The sequence below is a fragment of the Castor canadensis genome, chromosome 3, assembly GCF_047511655.1.
Source record: "Castor canadensis chromosome 3, mCasCan1.hap1v2, whole genome shotgun sequence".
Taxonomy (NCBI): domain Eukaryota; kingdom Metazoa; phylum Chordata; class Mammalia; order Rodentia; family Castoridae; genus Castor; species Castor canadensis.
The window spans coordinates 31,124,746-31,146,711 of NC_133388.1; the positions used below are offsets into that span (position 1 = coordinate 31,124,746).

Here is a 21,966-nt window from a genome sequence, read left to right on the forward strand (position 1 = left end):
GATGGGAGCCCAGGACTACCCATTATTATCATTGTTGTTGTTGTTGTTATTGTTTTGCAGTATTTGGGATCAAATTCCAGGTCTAACAGATACTAGCTGGGTGCTCTTTCACTGAGTCACACCCCCAGGGCAGGATGAAGCATTTTAGGCACATTTCCAGGTAATTCTACTCTATCTATGTCTGTTACTACTGACATTCCAAGAAATACTGATCAAAACTTTTCTGAGATTGACAATTGTTGTGTTTTGGGTACATGTTGATTACACTACTGTATGTCTGAAAAGTCCCACAGTAACAGAGGGGTTTTGTTGTTGCTGTTGTTGTTGTTGCTTTAAATACATTATTTTCAGCCAGAAATCTAGCACCATGATGAGCAGGTGTAAGAGATGGTGGCAATGTCATAAGGGCCCAGAGGCAGGATACATGAGAATGACCTTACAGTGCAGGTCTGCAAACCTTACCAGTAAGAGCTGCATTGGAGCCACCAATTCCTGTAAGATATAAGAAACCCCTCTCCTCAACAGTGTAATCATAAATTAATTTTTTGTCATATAAAATAATTCAAAAATTAAATTTAGACTATATCAACTGTACTTTTTTTTTTTAAAGCAGAAAGTGATGGCTGAAGTCAGGAGGGAGCAGAGAATGAGGAGATATTGGAAGAACAGGGGATCTATGTTATGGTTTAGATCTTAAATGTCCTCCAAAGCCCCATGTGTTAAAGGCGTGGTTACTAGACTGTGGTGCTGTTTGGAGGTGGTAGAACCTTAAGAAGGTAGGACCCTAGTGGAAAGAAATTAGGTCAAGGGGATATTGAGGGCTTGTCTCTTCTCTCATCTCTTCTCCCTCGCCCTCTCCTTCCTGGTCACCATGACATGAACAGTATCTCCTACCATGTGCCCCTGTCATAATACTACATTGTGCCACCATGGGCCCAAAGCAACAGGGCCAAGCGACCACGGACTAACTGAAACCTCTGAAACCACGAGCCAAAATAAACATTTCATCCTTTTAAGTTCGTTATCTGAAGTATTTTGTCCCAGCAAAGGAAAGCTGATGAGCACAATCTCCCAGACTCTGAAATGGCAAGCAAGGAGCCTGAGCAGTTAAAGGTAAGAGGGCGGTGGGAAGAAAGCAGCCAAGGGCAGCCAAGGTGAACTGCAGCTAGGTCCCCTGGGTGCCACCTCCATGGGGCTTCTCTGTGAGATTCCAATGTCTGAGCCACGTCAAAGGACTACAACTGAAGAACACCTGAGACCTGCCAAGGCCACCTTCTGAGTAGTAAGAAAAAAATGTGAGAAAGTCAAAGGAAGACTGAGTGGGAAGCTTGTTTTAGAACTGGTAGAGAGTGTATTTTTCTATAGAAATACAAACGTGCAAATAATCCATATATGTGTCTCAGCAATATAATCTGAAAAAAACCCTCACTTTGCAGATTTACTTTATCTGCCTGGTCCCCCAAAGGCATCTTAGGTAACACTCAGATATGGAGCTCAGAAGACACAAACATAGCCCAATGTTTTTTAAGCTATAGGTCATAACTATTACTGAGACATGAAATCAATTTAGCAGAATACCACCAGTGTCCCTTTCTTCCTCTTCTTTTTCATTTTCTTTTGCTTTTTTAATTCTTTTTTATAGCATAGAAAAGAAAGTGTATTGCAAAATTTTGCTTTCAATTTTATATGCATGTGTAACCTGTCATAATATAAGGTGTATTTTTAAATTATTGGTGTCAGGTTAAAAACAAACAGTCAAACAGAAACCTAAAACACAGTGGACTACCACAGCTCATCAGGCTGGCTAAGCAGAGGATTTGGGGCTGAGGTCCTCCCTCATGCAGACTGTGTAGAAGCAGAGGCTGAGGTAAGGAATTGTGGGTTCTCCACACAGACATGCCTCTTCCCCAAATTCTGAGGAGTCTGAGTCTGCTGCTGAGGCCGTGGCCAGGCAGTCTGTAGAGCTGTGGTCAGCACAACCTTGGGCTTCCCATCCATTACTTCCCAGGGGCCTCAAGGCTTATTCCCCAGAAGTGGCCAGTTAGAGGCTGGGAACCTGAAGATGGTCATAATCCTAGTAAGACCACCTCACACAGACAGCACTTTTCAACTGTCCGGAGACTTCCACATCTATCAGCACTATGTCAGTTGAGATCTGGAAAAGAGATGGTACATTACAGCAGTAGCATTTACACTGCCCAGTCACACTGCCCAGGAACACTGGGCACTGTGACTATAGCCATGGCCTCCCTCAAATCACAGAGTTAGTTAGCAATGAGGCAGAAACTAGACCCTGCTTCTCTCAATTTTCACCCTAGGTTCCAAACGTGTTGCCTCCAGTCTTGTCAAAAGAAGTCCCTGGAGCACCCAGGTATCTGTGTGCATTTCCTGTGCAGACAGTCCCTTCTTGACTCTCCCTACTTGTAGAAAGCAATAGATGGTATGGAGAACTGAAAGCTGGAAAGAATTCTTTAAACAGGTAATTCTTGACCAGTGGCATACAACAGAATCACACCTGTAAAGCTCTTTCAATGGACATGTGCTAGCCTCCCCACCTGTAGTAATTTCTAGAAATGGGCCCTAGTCACAGCTATGAGAATCACTGCCCTGACCTCACTCCAGACATGAGGCTGGACACTCCAGTTGCTAAGCAACAAAACTGAAACTTCCCTTCCCTCTCCTGAGTTGCCTACTTTCTTCCACCAGCAGCGTTAATGAATGTGGATTTGATCTAAAAGCTGGAGAGGAGGAAATGGCCAGGGGCCCAAATGGACCACAGAGTGAAGCCTCTGTGGCTGAGCTGAGTTCCTGAGACTCAGACACCAGAGTTCATTGTGTTCTTACAAACCAAGTAGGAACTTGACACCACAGCAGGCCAGAGCAGCTCAGACCCCATTAGATGAGCTCGTTCAATATGCAAAATGTAAAGCAGAGAGGCTGCTGAACCAGCACTTTGAAAAACTAATTAAATGCCAGGTTTCTCCTCCATCACTTGCTGATGGCTTTGGCCATTCTGCAGAATGCAGCTTTCTTTGCCTCTGGACATGAGAGTAAATATCTTCCCTGGCCTCCCACTTTGTGGACTCAGGTGACAGGAGTAAGGACACTCTTTCTTTTCCTGACCTGGTCAGTAGCCATCTCACTGTGACTCTTTGACAGTTGTCAAAAATGCTTAGTCATGAAGCTGCCAGACTCTTTAAACATCAGCTTCTGTGATGCAGCCCTCTCTCCCTTCCTGTAATGGGGATTAAACCCAGGGCTTCGTGCATGCTAGGCAAGCTCCACCACATGTGTCAGTCCTAGGCCTCTGGGTTTTTTGGGTTTTTTTTTTGTATTTTGTTTTTGAGACAAAGTCTCACTAACTTTGACAGGGGTTGGCCCCAAACTCAAGATCCTCCAAAGTACCTGGGATTAGAGGTGTGAGCCACCAGACCTGACTTCAGGAAGAGGTTTTTAAAATTGTTTTCCTATTGCCACCTTCACTTAAATCCCAGTTCCTCAGGCCAGCACTTAATCAGTCCCCTGCTGGTTTGCACCCAAGTTCTGTCTGACCCATTGGTTTCTCCCCTCGCTCCTCCTCAGCTTGAACACAGCCATTTATTTGTGGTTTTTCTGCCTTTCTGGAGTTGCACTCGGGTGCTCTACCACTCGAGCCACATCCCAGCGCTTCGGCTTTTAATTTGTTTTCCAGATGGTCTTGAGCTAACTTTACCCAGGCTGGCCTTTTGGACCACAGTCCTCTTATTTCTACCTCAGTAATAACTGGGATTACAGAGCACAATACCATGCCTGGCTTCTTGTTGAGATAGGGTCTTGCTAGCTTTGCCCAGGCTGGTCTGGAAATTTGATCCTTTTGTCTCTGCTTCCTCAGTAGCTGGGACAGGCATGTACCACTTCACTGCCTGGCCTTTGATGCACCCACTCTTGATCCTCAGGGGAAAGTCCGTTCCTGGCTCCAGCCAGCCCTTCCCAACAAACTGCCATAGAAAGGATGACAGCTGTTAGTGAGAGTGGTCAGCATTTTATTGGGCCTGTTGAGCACCAGGCACTAACACTGTATTATGTACATGTTACTATTATTATAATAAAACATATGTTACATTGTACCTGATGCTACTGAATGACCACAGTCTGTTATTTAATTTCTTCCATTCACGGGTGAGGAGACTGGTTCAGAGAAATACAGTAAGTTGCCTAAGGCCACTCAGCTGGAAAGCATTGGGGCTGGGACACAAGCCTCGTCTGTTTGACTCCAAAGCCCAATTTTGAACCCCTACCAACAGAGACATGTGGGCAGCCATAAGCGGACAGAAATGCTCCTTCCATGGACTCTGCTTTGAATCCAATTAATATTTCCATGATGGGGACATGCTTTTAACTTAACAGTAAGGCTACAGATTTACCTGACACTCTGGGGTAGTTAACACTTAACTGTTCTGTGTTTTATTTTGCATGTTTTATTTATAATACAACAGCTTGCATTATGGCAAAAAAAAAAGAGAGAGAGAGAGAGAGATCCTGTCTAGTTAAGTCACCTCCCCCTCCTCATTCCCTCCCTTTTGCATTTCTTACTTAAATGCAACCCCTTTCTTTGGCATTCAGAGACCACACTGACATTCATTTGGTCCACTGAGGACAAGCCTGATCCTGTGACTGCAGCCACATGGAGCCTGGCAGGCTCAATGGTAGAGATGCACTGTGAAATGGAAACCCTCCCTTTCTGCAGAGTCTGTCCTTGCTGTCCCCACTGCTGCCCTGGGGCCTGGTCTAACAATCATGATCAAGAGTCCACACAAAAAAGACCACATCTGTGGGACCAGTGAGTGGCTATCACCCCAGCTACAGGAAGCCTGCCAGCTTCTTGGGGAAGAAGTCCCAAAGCAACCAGACCCAGGACTCTAATGCTGCTTCCAGGTTACGTGAGTAGGCTGAAAGGCAGCCCTAACGCAGATATCACCCCAGCTGAAATGTCCCTCTCGTGCCTAATGGAACACTGCAGAGATCTAAATGGAGATAAAGTACCACAGCTCAGAAGAGAGTTGGGCTGCTATCTTTATGCAGCATGACAATGTTCAGTGGTTAATTAGACACTGTTAACCTATTTTAGCAGGGGACATAACTGGGATAAATGGGGGGAAGTGTCCTTGAAGCCACTTAATATCCATGGCACATGCTAGACCCTAGACTCACCTCCTGGATGCAAGACAGAATCAGCACACTGGCACCGGAGCTTGACAGTCCCTCAGATAGCCTGTCCCTCACAGGCCAGGAAAGAATGGGAAGGGTTTGGACAAACAGTGACGACTACAACTTGTTACAGGTGAGAGAAACCAATGCCACAGGAGGGCGCTCACCTGCTCTATAGTAAAACAACTAAATTCTGCATCCAAGGGCCAGATCATAAAGGGAAGTTGACAAGGGGCAGCAGAACCACAGTAACTACTAAACCAGCTCCAGAGCTACTTCACATTTTAAAACCATGCAACCCTCTGGAAGAAAGAGTTCAAGATGCTGTTTTCTTACAAAGTGTTCTCTCCCTATAATTAAAAACCTCCAGTAAAAATCTCACTACTGCCTCTGAACCTCACTGAGGAACCTTTGGCCTGGGCCTGAGAGAGAGAAGGAACTTTGCCCCAGATCATGTCCCTGGCACATCCAAATTCCCGACTCCACTTTATAAACTGTGGTCTGCCAAATGAGACCCCAGGAAAGGAGAGTCTGCCATTGTGATCATGGTCACTGTGTCCATTCAGTAGCAGGCAATAGCTGGACAGCACATCTATAATACCAGTGAAAAGCCAGATCTTACTCATGAGCCCATGTTCTCCTGAGCCAACACATTTCTTATTTAAATCTCTGCTGCAAGCCGAAGTACCCACTCTCTCTCTCCTTGACTCTTACTTCTTGCCATTCAAGTGGTGAGTGTTCACTATATATTAGTAACCATTATATTTTATTTTCTCTGTTTTAAAGACCAGCAAGAATCCCCAACATCCAAATTTTGGCACTCCTAGGTTCTCGGTCCACTAGATCATATTATCTTGTTCTGGCAGAATTAATAAGGTATCTGGTAGAAAGATGAAAACCCATGTGTGTGTCCCATCTGCAGACTTCCAGCCCTGTACTTTTCAAGGTGGTGAATTATATGGTGATTCCTGGGTGAAGTCTGCCCCCTGCTGGAAAGATTAAAAATAACATTTTTATTCTGAATGTAACTCCTAAAGTTCACCAGAGCTTTTGGTTCAACTATACAGAAACAGTTTTAGTAATTAACAACTACTATGAGGCCATATAAAATGTGTAATATGCCCAATATTAGGAAAAAGTAGCAGGAAGTTTATAGTTTGGAACTTAGATATCTCAAATGAACACTTTTATTCAGGAAACCTTTATTGGATTGCTAATTATCTACTAGGAATAAGGAGGTGTTGGAAATTAGAGATCTTTTGGTCAGTATTTTATAATCTGTGTAAGAAAAGAACATTATAGAAATAACACTAAAACCTCCATAGACTCATACTGCAGGGCCCAAAATACCCTACCACCATCCAAACAATGCAGCTGCTAGATACGGACTTGGGGACTATGGGGCTGGCCACAGAGATGGATGTAGAAGCCAAGGTCCCACACAATCCCTTGGTTTGTGCTGCTGGCTCAACTGTGCCCCAAACTTTTAGGACAAGTGAGATCAGTGTAAGCAAAATGTCACAGGAGCACCAAACAGCAAACTAGCCACTCTAGTTGGGGGAATCTGGGGAGGCTTCCTGGAAGACTTGCCAAGTGAGAGAGACAGAAAATCTACAGGGAGAAGGAAAGTGGCTGAATAAAGGTCAGAGGCATGAGGGAACCAGGTGGGGGCAGAAAATGGCAGGAGATGTGCTGTGGCTAACACGCAAGCAAGGTGGGCTGAAAATGAGAATGGTATCAGTGCAGGCTGGGTATTCAGGTAGACTTGCACAAGATGGTCTTGCTCACAGTATCAACTCTATAAATACACACCCTGGCACTGGTCAAGGGTCCAGAGGGACCTCCAGGGCTGCAAATCAATTTTCACTGGGTTTTTTCTCTTACTCTTCGAATCATTTAAGCCAGTATATAAAGAGAAATTTGTATGAATAATATGAAACTCCAGTCTGCAGTGTAAAGCAGCGCAGCAGAGCTAAGTGGAAGGAATTGTTATTCCTCCCACTGAAAAGACAGCAGGAAGGAAACGCAGCTAGCACTGCAGCAGAGTAGTACTTCCCTTATGTCTGCCATGTTCCAGTGCCACAGTCACGAATTCTGCTACCACTGTGTACTTTCTGCACCTACTCTATATTTTGTTTAAATAGATGACTTACTTTTGCTTTAAAACTTTTATTTAAAAGTTTGTGTATTGATGGAAAGCTAGCATCATCAGTCACAGGGAAGATAATGATAAAGATACAGTTTTCAAAATTCAAATTTCATTTTATCGTAGTTAAACAGATACTGGTGGCTGCCAAAGGTCTAAGCCCACAAGTTCTCTATGTGAAAAGGGAAGACGGCAGGGCTGGAGAAGCATTGAAGAAATACTTGCTGTGCACTGAGACTCTTCCATCTGAATGGTCAGAGGCTCTGAATGCTGATAGGAAAGAACACCAGTCTCAGTGGAAAACAGCTGCGAGGACGGAGAGTGCAATAAGACAGGATGTGGCAACTACAAGTCAGGGGAAAACTCAATGCTTCTTGAAACCCTGATTTCAATCCTTTCTAAATCACTGGATGGGATGTGTCTTTTACTTCTCCCAGAGAGAATTTTCAATGCTTGGTAACAGAGAAACCTATAAAGACTTCTTCCTAGTCACTAACCTATTTTCTCTGCTCCTCTTTTACATCCTGTGGTCCTCCACAAAGTGAATACACTGAGTCTTGCTAGAGGGATGAGGGGTGCAAAGAGACAGTCCTCGGCCCTTAGAGGAACACTCTTCCAGCTACCAATGGGAGGCCATGGGGTAACGTGGTGGCCTCCCGGCAGACTTAGGGCCCTCCCAGGTGAATCTCCAGTAAATACAAACCAAGGACACCCTGGCACTTCAAAACATAGCCTCTTGCATAATGACCACCAAGAAAACAGAAATACTGGCAAGGCCACCAGTAACCAACTCTGCTGGGGGTAGCATGGGTCAAGAAGTAAAATCACTGACAAACCCACCAGAGCAGAAGAAACTCAGGTGATGGGAGGGGACTCTATTTCCATATTTATGCCTACATATGCCCAACTTGCTGCTTATATTAAAACTGCTCTCAATTACTTCTCAGTAAAGGACTAAAAAGAAAAGGAAAGAGGAAGGTATGATGTTCACTGATACATTTTAGTTTTGAGAGCTCACGAATCCATCAAAGGGAGAACAAGGTGATCACTTCTGTCAGGAGAATTTTAACCAATAGCTGGCACCTCTCACCATTCCCTCCTGGCTCCCAGCTGTTCACACTGCAAGGCAGCCAGTCCCCCTTTAGCAGAGCCTGGCTGACTCAGGGGACGCAACTTTTTTCCTTAAAAGTTTTTTTAAGGAAAAAGTTCAATAAGATTGCTTCATATGATCAACACCTCATTTCTGTGAGGGTCCCAGAGGACAGCAATAAAGACGATTATTCTAACAGACGTGCCCCTGAACAAATAGTACAGTGCATGGCCTTTTCATGAACTTGAGATGAATGTGAGTAGCTCTCATGGTTTGAGAATGGGCATGGCTGTAGAATGCAAGGCACATTCCATTATACTAATTAGCTGCATGACCTTGGGCAGTAGGGCAAGGTGACATCTAAAGGCCGTTCTAACGCTAAGATTCTATAATTTGGAGCCACTTAACCTCCTAAGGCTCCATTTTCTCCCTTTCCAAACTGAGGGGCAGACACTGCTGCTCAGGTTTCTCCCTAGTTCTGTGAATGGTCACTAGTCCTGCCTCCCTGATCCTGACCCCTATCTCTATCTGCTCCCTTGTTACTACCCTCTATTCTAAAAACCCCCAAGCAGCCCCTTCTCCACAACTTGTCTATCTCCACTCTAAAATTTCAATAAAGACAGTATAATGTGCTTGTTTGAAGACCCCTAAGTCAATGTGGCAGGAGGGAAACAAACCAAAACACTGGGAGGGAAAGAGGGGAGGAAGGAAGTCAGTTGAGGCATACCCACTGAGCTCTGATCTTGGGCCCTGATTTAGACAGCTAGCTTAAAACTAGAGGTTCTAAGCATGGGCTCTAGAGCTCATTTGAATATAGAGTCCTCTCCAAAATTCACACTGAAACTTAACCACTGACATAACAGTTTTAAGAGGTGAGGCCTTCAGGAGGTGATTAGTGCCTTACAAAAGTACTAGAAGACACTCATTAGGCCCTTTTGCCCCTCTGCCTTCTACCATGTGAGGACACAGCAACAAGGCACCACCTTGGAAGCAGACAGCTGCTCTTACCAGACACGGAATCTACTGGTGTCCCATCTTGAATTCTCAGCCTGTAAAACTGTGAGAAATAAATTTCTATGATTTGTAAATTAATCAGCCAATTGTACTTTGGCATTTTGTTTGTTTGCTTCTTTGATTGGTTGGGTTTGAAGTCAGGGCCTCCCACTTGCTAGGCAGCTACTCTACCACTTGAGCCATGCTCTCAGCCCTTTTTTGCTTTTAGGTTATTTTTCAGTTAGGGTTTCACATTTTTGTCACAGCTGGCCTTGGACTGAGATCCTCCTACCTATGCCTCCTATGTAGTTGGGATGACAGGCATGCACCTGGCTCATCTCAAAACACACGGCTTATTTTGAGATGGGATCTTGCTAACTTTTTGCCCAGGCTGGCCTGAGCTACCATTCTCCCAATCTCTATCTCTTGACTAGCCCATTAGTGTACTTTGTTATAGCAGCAGAAGAAACTAAGACGGAGGCCTGAGTTCAAATCAGACTTTTATCATTCCCTAGCTGGGTGCTCTTCCAGGCCTTACTTTTGTTTTCCAAGTACAAAAAATGTAGAATGATGTGGAGGTAAAAGTGAAAGTCTCTTTATTAGCAAGAGTTTGCTTTGTGAAGCTGAGAGACAGGGATGTAGGAGTTGTTGTATCTTTTCCCATGGTCAGAAATGTGGCATGTCTACTCCCCAGCCTCCCAGCGAGAGAGGTTGGGGAATAGAATATTTTTTGGTTGGGCTCATTGTCACCACCCCCAACACCCCACCCCCAGCCCTAGACCTCTGAAGGAGGGGAGAAAGGCTTCAGGTGGAGTTGATCACCAGTGGCCAATGACTCAATCAGGCCTATGTAGTGAAGTCTCCTTCATAAACAATCAAAAGAACGAGGTTCTGAGAGCTTCCAGTTTAGTGAGCAAGAATGCATTGGTGTGATACAAGAGAAGTGCCTCAACAAAATGGGGACAGAAGTTCCTGAGCCCAGATTCCTTCCCACCCCTGCCCTGTGCATCTCTTCATCTAGCTGCTCACCCATATCCTTTAAAACTATGCTTTGTAAGAAGTCACAATAGGAAGTAAATCATTTCCCTGAGTTCTGTGAGCTGCTCTAGCAAATTAATTGGACCCAGAAAGTTAGATTGTGGGAACTCGTGATTTATAGCTTGTTGGTCAAGAAGCAACTCGTGGCTGGCAATTGGCTTCTGAAGAGGGGGCAGCCTTGTGGGACTGAGCCCTTACCCTGTGGGATCTGGCACCAACTCCAAGCAGATACTTCTGTACCTAAGCTAAGCTGTAGGAGCCCAGCTGGTGTCCTCTGAATTATCAGGCATGTGCAGAAAACCCCACGTACTTGGTGTCAGAAGTGAAGGACTGAGAGTGTTGAGAATACAGTAGGAGAAAGATTGGTTAGTTTTCACATCCTACAAAGAGGATTCTATCTTGGGAAAAAAGGATTTTTTTTCACATCTGCAAATAGCCTAATACTGTGCCATGTCAAAAAGCCACTCAAAGGTGGTATTGCGACGCATCCCTTGCACCATGCTCAAACACCTGTCAACACCTCAGTGGTTCCTACTCCTTGAAAAATGAAGAGTCACTTGCAACTCAAGCCCCGTTCTTGGACCCTTCCCCACCCTGTCCACCAGTCCTCTTCTACTCTTTGTGGCAAAGCTGGGCTGCAGTCACCATGGTGTGCTCATTCTGAATGCACTGTGGTACGTCTGGGCTTTCTCATACACAGCCCAAGCCTGGAGAGCCTATTTCCACCTCACTGTTAGTCAACCATTCCAGTGCAAAGCAGTGACTCATGGGCTAAAATGACCCATTCCTGGCAGCCATGAGGAAAGTGTGTCAGATGCTCACAGGTTTTCTGAGTTGGCATGGGCCTGTGAGACTGCTTAGTGGTTTTGTGTTCATTTGTTTTGCAGCACTGGGGATAAATACAGGGCTTCATGCATGCTCGGCATGCTCTACCTCCATGCACGCTCCCTCCAGACCAGACCACTTAGTTTAAAGAAAGCTGAAGAGACAGAGCTACCCTGTGCCTCTGTTCCTTGTATGCCCCACCCAGCGCTCTGCACTGTGTCTGCTGCCTTTCCTTACCCCCTTCCTTAAAATGTTCTCCTCTCCTGTAAAGAAGGCTCAAAGCCCAATCTTCTCAAACTTCCCAGCCCAACGCATGCATATTTGGGACTTATTTCCCAACATCAAAACATACTGCAGGTAAAAATTGAACCTGAGATCATCTAGTCTGAACCCCTCAGGAAAACTTGGGCCAAAGACCGCACCTGACATGACCAGTGCCAGGCAGAAGGGATGAAAACCCAGATGGATATCTAACCTCACTACAGGCCTGGCTAAGGGTGGCCCTAGCAAATGAGAGTGGATCAGTTATGAGCTCAGGAAATCACTTCAAAGGCAGATGCCTGGCCAAATTTAACACACACTTTGAGCAACTTACTCTGCACTAGTCTGTCCCTAGCTGAGCATCAGAGTCATGGTCTCTGAAGCAAGAGGTGGGGGCTGCTAGGGCACCAGGAACTAGTACTTGGCTCCTGAGCTGGCTGCCCGGGAATGGATCCAGTTCTTGGAGGGCACTGCAGGGTTGGAGGGGACAATTGCTTCCAATGCTTAATTGAACTTAATGACTATCCTAATTAAGCCTTTTCAAGGCAAGGCTCGTGTGGCCTTGGCTCGTGCCCTAAGAGTAGGATGCACCCTTTGCACTCACCTTCCTCTGAAGGTTGGCCAGCGCACAGCTCTGAGGACAGCTAGGCCAAGGGAGGTCAGAAAGAGTCAGGCCCCACACTGTCTCCCTGCTACTTTGCTCTCAGGGTACATATTTTGGAGCCATGTCAACACAGCCCCAGGGAATGTCTGCTGAGGCTCTACCATGGATAAGAACATGGTGCCATGTGCCTAAGGACAGAAGCCAGAAAGCAACAAAGCAGAGAAGATGGGTATGACTCCTACAATCAGACTTACCTGGGTTTAATTTCTGGTTGGCTACTGCCCAGCTGTGTTACCTTGGGCAAGTTAGTCAACCTTTTTTGAACATCAGCTTCTTCATTTGCAAGCAGGGAAAATAACAGTACCCAGCTCAAGAGGCAGTTCTGAGGATAAACTAAGGCGATTGTGTTTAGCACAGTGCCCAGAAAAAAAGTCACCATAAATGATGTGTGTCTGTACTTGTAACACTTGTGTGTGTGTGTGCACGTGTGTGTCCACATAGGCCTGGGGCAAGACATATGGGCTGTCCACAAACAGATCTTACAGTGTGGCCCCAGAGCCATAATCTACTTCTGAGGATGATGCTGCTAATTCCCGAAAGAATTGAGCTGAGTTTTTTGTTTTCCGTTTTTAAATCAGAGGGTTGTTAATGGGGGAATTAAAAAAAAGCAAGATCAGAAATAATGGTGCACACCTGTAATCCTTGCACTCAGGAAATAGAAGTGGTGGATCATGAGTTTCAAGCCAATCTGGACTACATATCACAACCCTGCCTCAAAAACAAAAACAAAAGCAATGGTGTTGAACACACCTAATATCATCCTACTTATGTAAAAAACAAAATGTATTTTTGGAAGATGCTCCTCAACTGACAATGAGGCTGGGTGTGGATAAACTAACTGTAAGCTATAAATGCATTTAATGCACCTAACCTACAAAACACCACAGCTGAGCAGCACAGCACACAGAAGAATATGACGGTTTCTCCTCAGGATCGCTATGGCTCACTGCTGCTGCCCAGCATCTCCAGAGACATTGAGTACCACATATCACTAGCCAGGGAAGAGATCCAAATTCAAAGTGTGGTTTCTATGAACTGCTTTCACACCATAGTAAAATCTAAAATTGTAAGTCAACCGACATAAGTCAGGGACCATCTGTACATCTGTTGAAGTATGTAAAAACACCAGCAAATGACTCTAGTAGTTGCTTCCAGAGAGGTGGCTGGGATGGGAGGAGATGATAGCTGCAGGTAAATTTAGTTTCTTCTTGTTTGGATTTTTTACATCAGGAAAGCGTTTTCAGTTTGCTTATACAACTAAAAATGACTTCATTTTAAAAACAGGTTGATTTCAGGAAGTTCCCCAGCAATGAAGGGTCATGCAGAACCAGCCAGCAACATTCCAGCAACATTAGAACTAGGCAGGAGATGGAAGGACACTGGCTCTACATTCTGGAGGATTTCTGCACTATGTGACAGTGCACAGAAACAAAGGAATATTCCATTAGAGGCTGTACTTTTTGCCAGTGGTTATTTCAGAGACACTGCTCCATAGCAGTTCCTTCCTTTCCTGCCTCACAGAGAACTTCCAGCTCTACTAGAGCCCTGGCTCCAAGAAATGTCCAGCTCTAATCACCAGAGAGTTTGTGCTTCTACAGAACTAGAGACAGGGGCTGGCGGAGTGGCTCAAGTGGAAGAGCACCTGGCTAGCAAGCATGAGGCCCTGAGTTCAAACCCCAATGCTGGAAAAAAAAAAGATCCAAATAACTAAAAAACCTAGAGACAGAAAAAGACAAAAAGTCAAAGCCTTCACAGGACATGCTAGGAACTATTCTAGAAGCACATCTAGTTCCAATAAAGATCAAGGATTTTAGTTCCAATAAAGGTCAAGGATAGCTTGGTTAAGAAAAGCTGAAGGGCAGAGACGAAGCTGGGAGCAGGCTCTGGGGAAGTGTGGGTGGGCAGTGTTTTGGCAGTGTCCCTGCAGGCCAGCACACAGGCACTGAATACAGTCCTGCAGCTTGAGGTCCCTGTGTAGCCCCAGCTTCCCTCTCTCTGGTACACATGTGCAGGCAACAAGTTCATCTTAGGAGCTCACTGTTCTCCTTTCTCTTCACCACCTCTCTGGGGCATCAGGTGCTCACCTCTGGTTCAGGCAAGATGTGATCAGGGCCACTTGGCAAGAAGACTGCTCTACTTTTCAGAGTGACAACTGAAACATCCACAATCTACTGCAAACTAGGAAATGCTCCACAGAAATGCAATTATTTCATGCTTAGTCATTTGCATAAGTAAACTGATTTTGTGACACTAGACAAGCCATCTTGGACCCTAAACTGCAAAGAACATTGGAGGAAGCTTTTTTCTCTCCCTCTTTTATTGGAGCAAGTTTTCTCTCACTCCTGGTTATTACTGAACCTAACTGGGCTTAAATGGAGATTCAGAAAAGACAGGATAGACAGACAGACAGAGTGGGGTCAGGTGTGTTGGGGACTCAGGTGGAGATGCACAACCCTCATTGCTTCTTTTCTCTATCTTTAGTCTTTATGGCCTTACTCCTTGCAGTTCTTTAAAACCCTGCTTCTAAAGTCTTCTTCACAACCTTGCTTAAAACCTCTTTCCTTGGACTTGCTCTGTCCCATGTTTTCTCTTAGCTGTTAATCTCTCTTAAAAACTTTTGCCCCCAGGCTTGCACTGTCCCTTTCTCTCCTTAGCTTTCTTAAAGCCTTGGTGCTCAGACTTGCAAACAACAGCCATGCCTAAAAACTGCATATGCATAACTCTTAAAGTCTTGGTTCTCTATCTTGCACTGTCCCATGTTCTCTTTGCCTTTTCTTTAGCTTAGCTTTTCTAAAGTCTATGTTAAAATTCTTCCTTTAGCTTTTCTAAGGCCTATGCTAAAGTTCTTTCTTTAGCTTTTCTAAGGCCTATGTTAAAGTTCTTTCTTTGGCTTAGCTTTTCTAAAGCCTATATTAAAGTTCTCGGTGCAGACTTTCTATCAACCCCTCTTTAGCAATTTTTTCCCTTCAGAAATCTTTTCCCTTCCAAAAGCTTCCCACACCAAAAAGCCCCAAAGCAAAAGGTAAAAGCCAAAGGCAAAAGCAAAAGCCCCCCTTCCATCTTCAGGGGGTCTTTTATACCCAGTAGTAAACAGCGTGGAGCAGCAGTTCACTGGGAGGGGCATGACGTTCTTTGAACGTAAACAATTTAGGAGACACAGCTGTTCTGCTTTTCCCTGTTTGTTGGCCGGAGCTGAACCTACCTTGGCCTACAGAAAAAAGCAAGTAAGCTGCATCTTGCCTTGCTTATGTCCAGTTCTCATAGGCTTTTCATAATCTGCTCTCCACAGAACATAACCTAGAACATGGCTGCTTACTCTGCACCAGACATCTGGGCACCCACTCAAGCAGGGGTGCATGAAAAGACCCTCCCCAAATTGCACTGAGAGAAATTGTAAGACACATTTCATACCTCTTCCCTAGCCTGCAAGATCCCTTTGTACTATACTTAGAGTCTTTATGAAACTTTCCAAGGGACCACTTTTGGTTATTCTGTGAGTAAACACTGGAAGACTTATTTCTTTGCCTAGAAAAAATATACCTACTGTCTGCTCATGATTATTTTCATGGAGGTAGGAAATTTTGGAGTATTTTACAGCCATTAAAATGAAGCAATTTGAGCCAAGAATGGTGGTTCATACCTATAATCCTAGCACTCAGAAGGCTGAGCTAGAAGGATTATGAGTTTGAGGACAGCCTGGATTACAAAGTGAGATCCTGTCTCAAAAACAAAACAACATGGCTAGGTGTTGTGGTACACACCTATAATCCCAGTATTTGGGAGGCCAAGGTAGAAGGATCATGGTTCAAGACCAGCCTGGGCAAAAGTACAAGACGCCATCTGAAAAGCAAACTAAAAGTAAAAGGACTAGGGCATGGCTCAAGTGGAAGGGTGCTTGCCTAGCAAGTACAAGGCCTTGGGTTCAATATCCAGTACCACCAAAAGGCAGTTCTACCCTGTTCTGAGATTCAGAAAGTTCAGCAAAACATGTTGTTGTGAGATAAAAGAAAAGCGAAAAATAGATTTGTTCCCTTTGTGTCATGGTGGGAGAGAAGAATCTATTAGCCTGAATTTTCTGTGAATGCAGAAATGCACCCAAAACTGGGTAATAGGGCTGCCTGCAGGAGGGGAAGCAGGGAAGAGAGACTTGTACTCCACACCCCACTCTTTTGTAGCTTTTGGATTCTAAAATATGTTTGCCTCTAACTTATCTAAAAATAAATACAATTAAAATCATCAAGAGCTCTAATATCTCAAAAGATGACATGAATTTATACATGACTAAAACGTAAGAATTCGCACTGTCTCCACACCCTACTCTTTTTAGACTCTCCTAGTTCTCTTGAAATGACAAACCCCTGTCACCCCTTGGTGACATTTCAGTTTTAAGGTCAAACAGGCTTTCCTCCACAAAAAGGCAGCCCTGGTGTCTGTGCTGGCCAAGACATGCATCCACAGGATGAACAAGTGCTTGCTGTTATGGATGCCTGTGACGGGGACTTTTGGTGAGTACCTCTCACAGCTCTACAGGCTTCAGGGGCTGAGTAGGATCAGACATAGCTACGTACTTCACCTATGTGCTATTCTGTCACTATTCCTCCATTGTCCTCAATCTTTCCCCACCAGCTACCAAAACAAATTAAATCTACCAAAGAATACAAGTGCTTGATGTAAGAACAGATGAGTCTGACTTACCCCTCTTCTCTCTACCTCAGAGAAGACACTTCTCACTAGTTAGATCAGCGTTCACGGTCTGGGTGCTATTTGTTTCCTCTTCAGATCCTACTGAATGTGTGGAATTTCCAGCAATAAACAGTGTAGTTCAATTTAAGATTTTAAAATTAACTGTGGCTCTTTTAAGTTCATTAGAAGTAAAAACTTATCTAACTCTCCTTCTACCATCTTTCTGTTCAGACTCTGAACATAAGTTGATAGCAAAGCAAAAATTACTATTTGAAGCACCTACATAGAACAGACAAATGCAAGGTGTAAACTAAAAAGATATGATGTTGTCTGGCTCTAAAACTACCTTTTCTGAGTTTAGAAAGTTCCGGAGCCACCGGAGGAAAAGCACACACAGGCCAAAGCACATGACTGTGTTGAGATAATGTCTAAGTGGAGAGTTTACATGAGCACCTCTCCAAAACCACAGAAACAGATACAGCTCCTGAGCCCCAGACACAGCTAATGGAAATGGGTGTGCAATTTAGTGAGCTGGGACCTCCCCTCTCAGCACCTCATGTGCAATTGTTCATGAGATCTCCTATCAATCTTGGACACTCATCTCTGATACATAACTAACCCTACTGAGAACCAATAACTGTTTACTTATGGTGCCTAAGACCCTTGGTCATGTCATACTAATTCTTTTTGGCTAAGACTAATATGTAGAAAATAAATTCTCATAATTTTGTTTTGTTTTCTTTGAAATAAATAAACAGACATTTATTGATAAAAAATCTGAAAGTCAAAGATTAAATTAATTTACTTTGCTGAGATTCAGAGATACATGATTCCTTCTTAATTATTGGCACTCTAAAAAAATGCCTGAAATTAATTTGCCAATCAAATACATACTTTGTATCTATATGCACCAAGCACTACAGACCCAGAAGCAAATGATATCAACAAAAATCTTTTGCATATTAACTATGTACTAGTTACTAGAGATGCAAAGAAAAGCAAAGGCAGCTATAGTTCCAAACAGCTCAGTAAAAAAACAAAACTAGAGAATGAGGAAAGAGCCTCAAGTAGGCAAACATTCATAACTGGTTGCTAATGTCAAGGGTAGGTATATGGGTGCTTGTACTATTCTTGCAACTTTTTTATAGGTTTAGAAATTTTTAAAATAAAAAGACTGGAGAAGGGGATGTAAGGAGATATAGAAGTATATCCCCCTCTGAAACAGTGATGAGAATTGCTTTTGGTGAGAAATATTTCCATTAATGACAAAAAATAGAAAATTACTATTTGACAACTTTTAATGAAATCAGTTTTCTAGGCAACTATCATCAATGGATGCTATGATCATCAGGACAGAGTTTGATGGGAACTGTAAATTGGAGGATCACACACCACTGACCACTGACCACAGACTCAGAGCAGAATAACTGCACACCTGGACCTTCCCACACCTGGGCCTTCAGATGTGAAGCAGCTGGATGCACCTGGCACCACCTACAAAGTTTCCTGCCCAACAATGACCCTAATTTGAATCAACTACCTAGATCTAACTGCTGGTTTAACATGGAACGTGGGGCTGGAGAAACAAGTTAAGCATCACAACTGAAAGAAATGGGCCAAGCCAGAATGTGGGAAACACTCTACAGGAAAAGTTTTTTACAACAAAGAAGAAGACAATGGCATGGGAGAAAAAAGGGAGCATTAGTCCTAGAGAATAAACGAGAGATTAAAAACATGTAACAACTAAATACAATGTGAGACCTTGATTTGTCCTTCTTATAATCCAATGCTACAAGGACATCTTTGCAACAATGGAGGTAACTGAATATGACCTGCATATCAGATGACATTAAGGAATTACTATTAATTCTGATAGGCATGATGGTTAATAAATAAAAACAGTCCTTATCAATTGGCAAAAGTTCTCTCTAGCAGGAAAAGAAGGAGGGAGGGAGTCAACAACATTCCTTATACATTGTCAAGCTCCTATACCTGTCATTGGTCTCACAGATGATAATGAATTTTTCATATCTACAGGTACATCCTCTTAAGGCTAAACAACTGTACCCCCTTGTCTATGTCTAACTTAGCAGTTTCCTGTCATTGGAGTCATGGAGCACTTTAAAATGACATCTGAATGGCAAACTGGGGTGGATGAATGAGACTCCTCATGGGCACAGATAACCAGCATATGAGTCCTGGCAGGTCTAGGCCTGACCCAGAAGGCCCAAGGGCAGACAGCACATGTTGGCACACCTGCACCAGCAGTTCAGCACACAGCAGATCAATTGGAAAGCTCCGTCTAAGCTACCTTCTGTCACACATTTCTAAGAAATAGGCTTTGGTGCAGATAGACAGCCTGTAACAGAGCTGGTCAAGAAGACAAAACATGTTTGCAGCTGTGCTTACAGATCAAGGCACCCACCAACCCTGTGAGTTTTTGCCTTTCACACTTTTGTAGCCTAATAAGAATTAACTATTCACTGCTAACAAAAAAGTAAAGAGACACTGATATGGCAATGACACAGGGGAAGAGGACAGAAGCCCTTTAGTATTCTTGGAACATCTATGCCATTAAAAGAGAGAGAGAGAGAGAGAGAGAGAGACAGAGAGAGAGCGCAAAGGAGGAGGGAAGGGGGGGTAACCTCGAGACCAGCACACAGCAGTTCTCCCGCCATCTTGATGTCCTTGACACGTGCAGATGGTGTGGAAGTGGCTGGCACCAGAACAGCCCGTGAGGAGGAATGAGCGGCCAATGGAGATTTATGTGAGGAGAGTGAGATGGACAAGGTAAAATTGTCAGGAGGAGTTGTTAGAAAGTAAAATATATTGTGACAATTCCACTCCTGCCGTTCATCAATAAACTGACAGATCATTTAGTGTCAATTAGGAGTGATAGATGGACAAGTCCCCATGATCCTGGGCCAAAATTAATGGCTGGGAGGGAGAGGGTGATTGAAAATGACGGCTGACATTGAGAGCAAAGTCCTGAAAGTCCCTGAGGGGCCATTACTTGCCTCATTCTCTTGCAGATCAATGCAGGGACAAACCCAAAAACAGACACTTTGAGACAAAACTTAATCAGACTACCTTTCCTTCCTCTCTTTACCAAGTCTGGTTCCCTCTTGCCCAGTTCCATTCCCCATGGCCAAATCAGTGGCCCATCAACTCCAAATATCCCAACTCAGGCAACTTCAGAGCCAGAGGCGGCTGGCTCCAAGATGGCATCTTTGGCACAGTTATTACTTTTGTGCCAGGAGAGACACAGGTAGTGATTCCAGGTCCCAAGCAACTCATGAACTCAGTCCTATCTTGTGCCTCAAGAAGTGAGCATGAGTTCTGGTACCCAGTGAGATGGCGGACAAATGCTCTGTACTCTGTTTTAGGCAGTATTACAAATATAGCAAAGCTATCCCAAGAACTCATATTTTTTGGCTATTCCCACAGGTGACAATACCTGTAGACCTCTTACATGTCACTATTATCCTACCTCCCTCATAAGAGACACCTACACCTCAATGAATAGATCCTACCTGATAGAGGAGGTATAACATACATAAGGTGTGGCTATGGACTATTTTTATTCCCCCCATCCTTACCACAGCTAAATTCTTATGTTGAAATCCTAATTCCCAATGTGTGATGTTTGGAGATGGGACATTGGATAGGTGATTAAATTTAGAGAAGGTTATGAGGGTAGAGCTCCCAGGACAGGGGAGAGGAAGACACACCTGATCTATCTGTGTGCAGAAACCAAAGATATAGCCATGTGAGGACACAGCCATGAAGAGGCCCTCACCAAGAATTCAGCCATGTTGCACCCTGATTGCAGACTTCTAGTCCCCAGGAATGTGAGACATAAATATTTGTTGTCTGAGCTCCTAGTATACAATAATTTGTTACCGAAGCCAAACTACAAGTGTCTAGAACAGTGCTATTATTATTCCCCAAAAAGAATGTGATTATACTATTTTCCAGTGTGAATTTGCACATATAACCAGACAGACAATAAGGTCACCAACCACTCAACACCAGATCTTTAACCAGAATGCTCTCATCATCCAACTTGAGCCCATCTCCTCTGCAAGGTGTTCCCTGACCTTAGTGATTACTCTCTCCTCTGATGTCACATGGCTAACATTACCCATTCCATTTTTCTCTCACTTACAATGTGCTCTCTCTTCTGTTCCTAATTTTTATGAATGGAAATGCCTGACATCTTCAATTAGAATCCAGCTTTCCCAGGACAGGAAGCATATCTTATTCTCAGGTACTCCCTAAAACACCCTGCAATAGTTGTTCACGTTTCCAACCTTAATGGGGGAGGTCCTCAATGTAGTTTAACAACTGCATCTCTAATCCCTTGTCAGGATGACTCCAGTATTAGTAATTAGGAACATGGAGTTGCCATTTACTCAGATTTGGGGGACTCTTAAGAGATAACAGTTAGAGAAGGGGTTTAAGGGATAGAAATTAAGAAGTTCCAATTTGGATGTGTTAGGTTTGTGTTGTGTATTCAAGTAGAAACACGAGGTAGACAATGAATGTTGAGGGGAAGTACTGGGCTTGAGATATAAATTTTACAGTCATCAGTATGTAGATGATACTTAAACCTGAGACTGGGCTAGGATCACTCAGAGTGAGTATAGACACAGCAGAGTTAAGTCTGTGTACCTGCCCTGTACACTGCAACATTAGAGAGGTCAGAACAAGCCACAGACCAAGCAAGGACCAACTAAAGTCTCATAACTTAGAGAAATGAGACTCCTATATAGATTCTCACTAGTATTCGAGACCTACATTTCAAAGTCACCTTATTTTTGTTTAACATTCAAAATTAGTGTTATGTTCAATTAACACTAATTTGCACATTAAAAGAACCAGTGACTTAATAGCATATGATTAGACAGAAAGACCACTAGAACAGAATAGCAAGCCCCAAAGCAGACTCAGTTACATAAAAGTATTTAGAATATGATAAAGGTGGCTTCATAAATCTCTAAGGAAAGATGGAGTTTTAAGTACATGGTGCTAGGACTCAGCCATTTAGGAAAAGATAAAATTGTGCTCATAAGCTCC

At 43.8% G+C, this 21,966-nt stretch overlaps 1 protein-coding gene across 1 annotated transcript in view; it reads right to left on the reverse strand.

The window, feature by feature from the left end:
- Ift43 (intraflagellar transport 43) overlaps positions 1-21,966 on the reverse strand; it is a 79,242-nt gene that overhangs the window by 22,224 nt on the left and 35,052 nt on the right. The gene's annotated exons all lie outside the window — the stretch shown is intronic.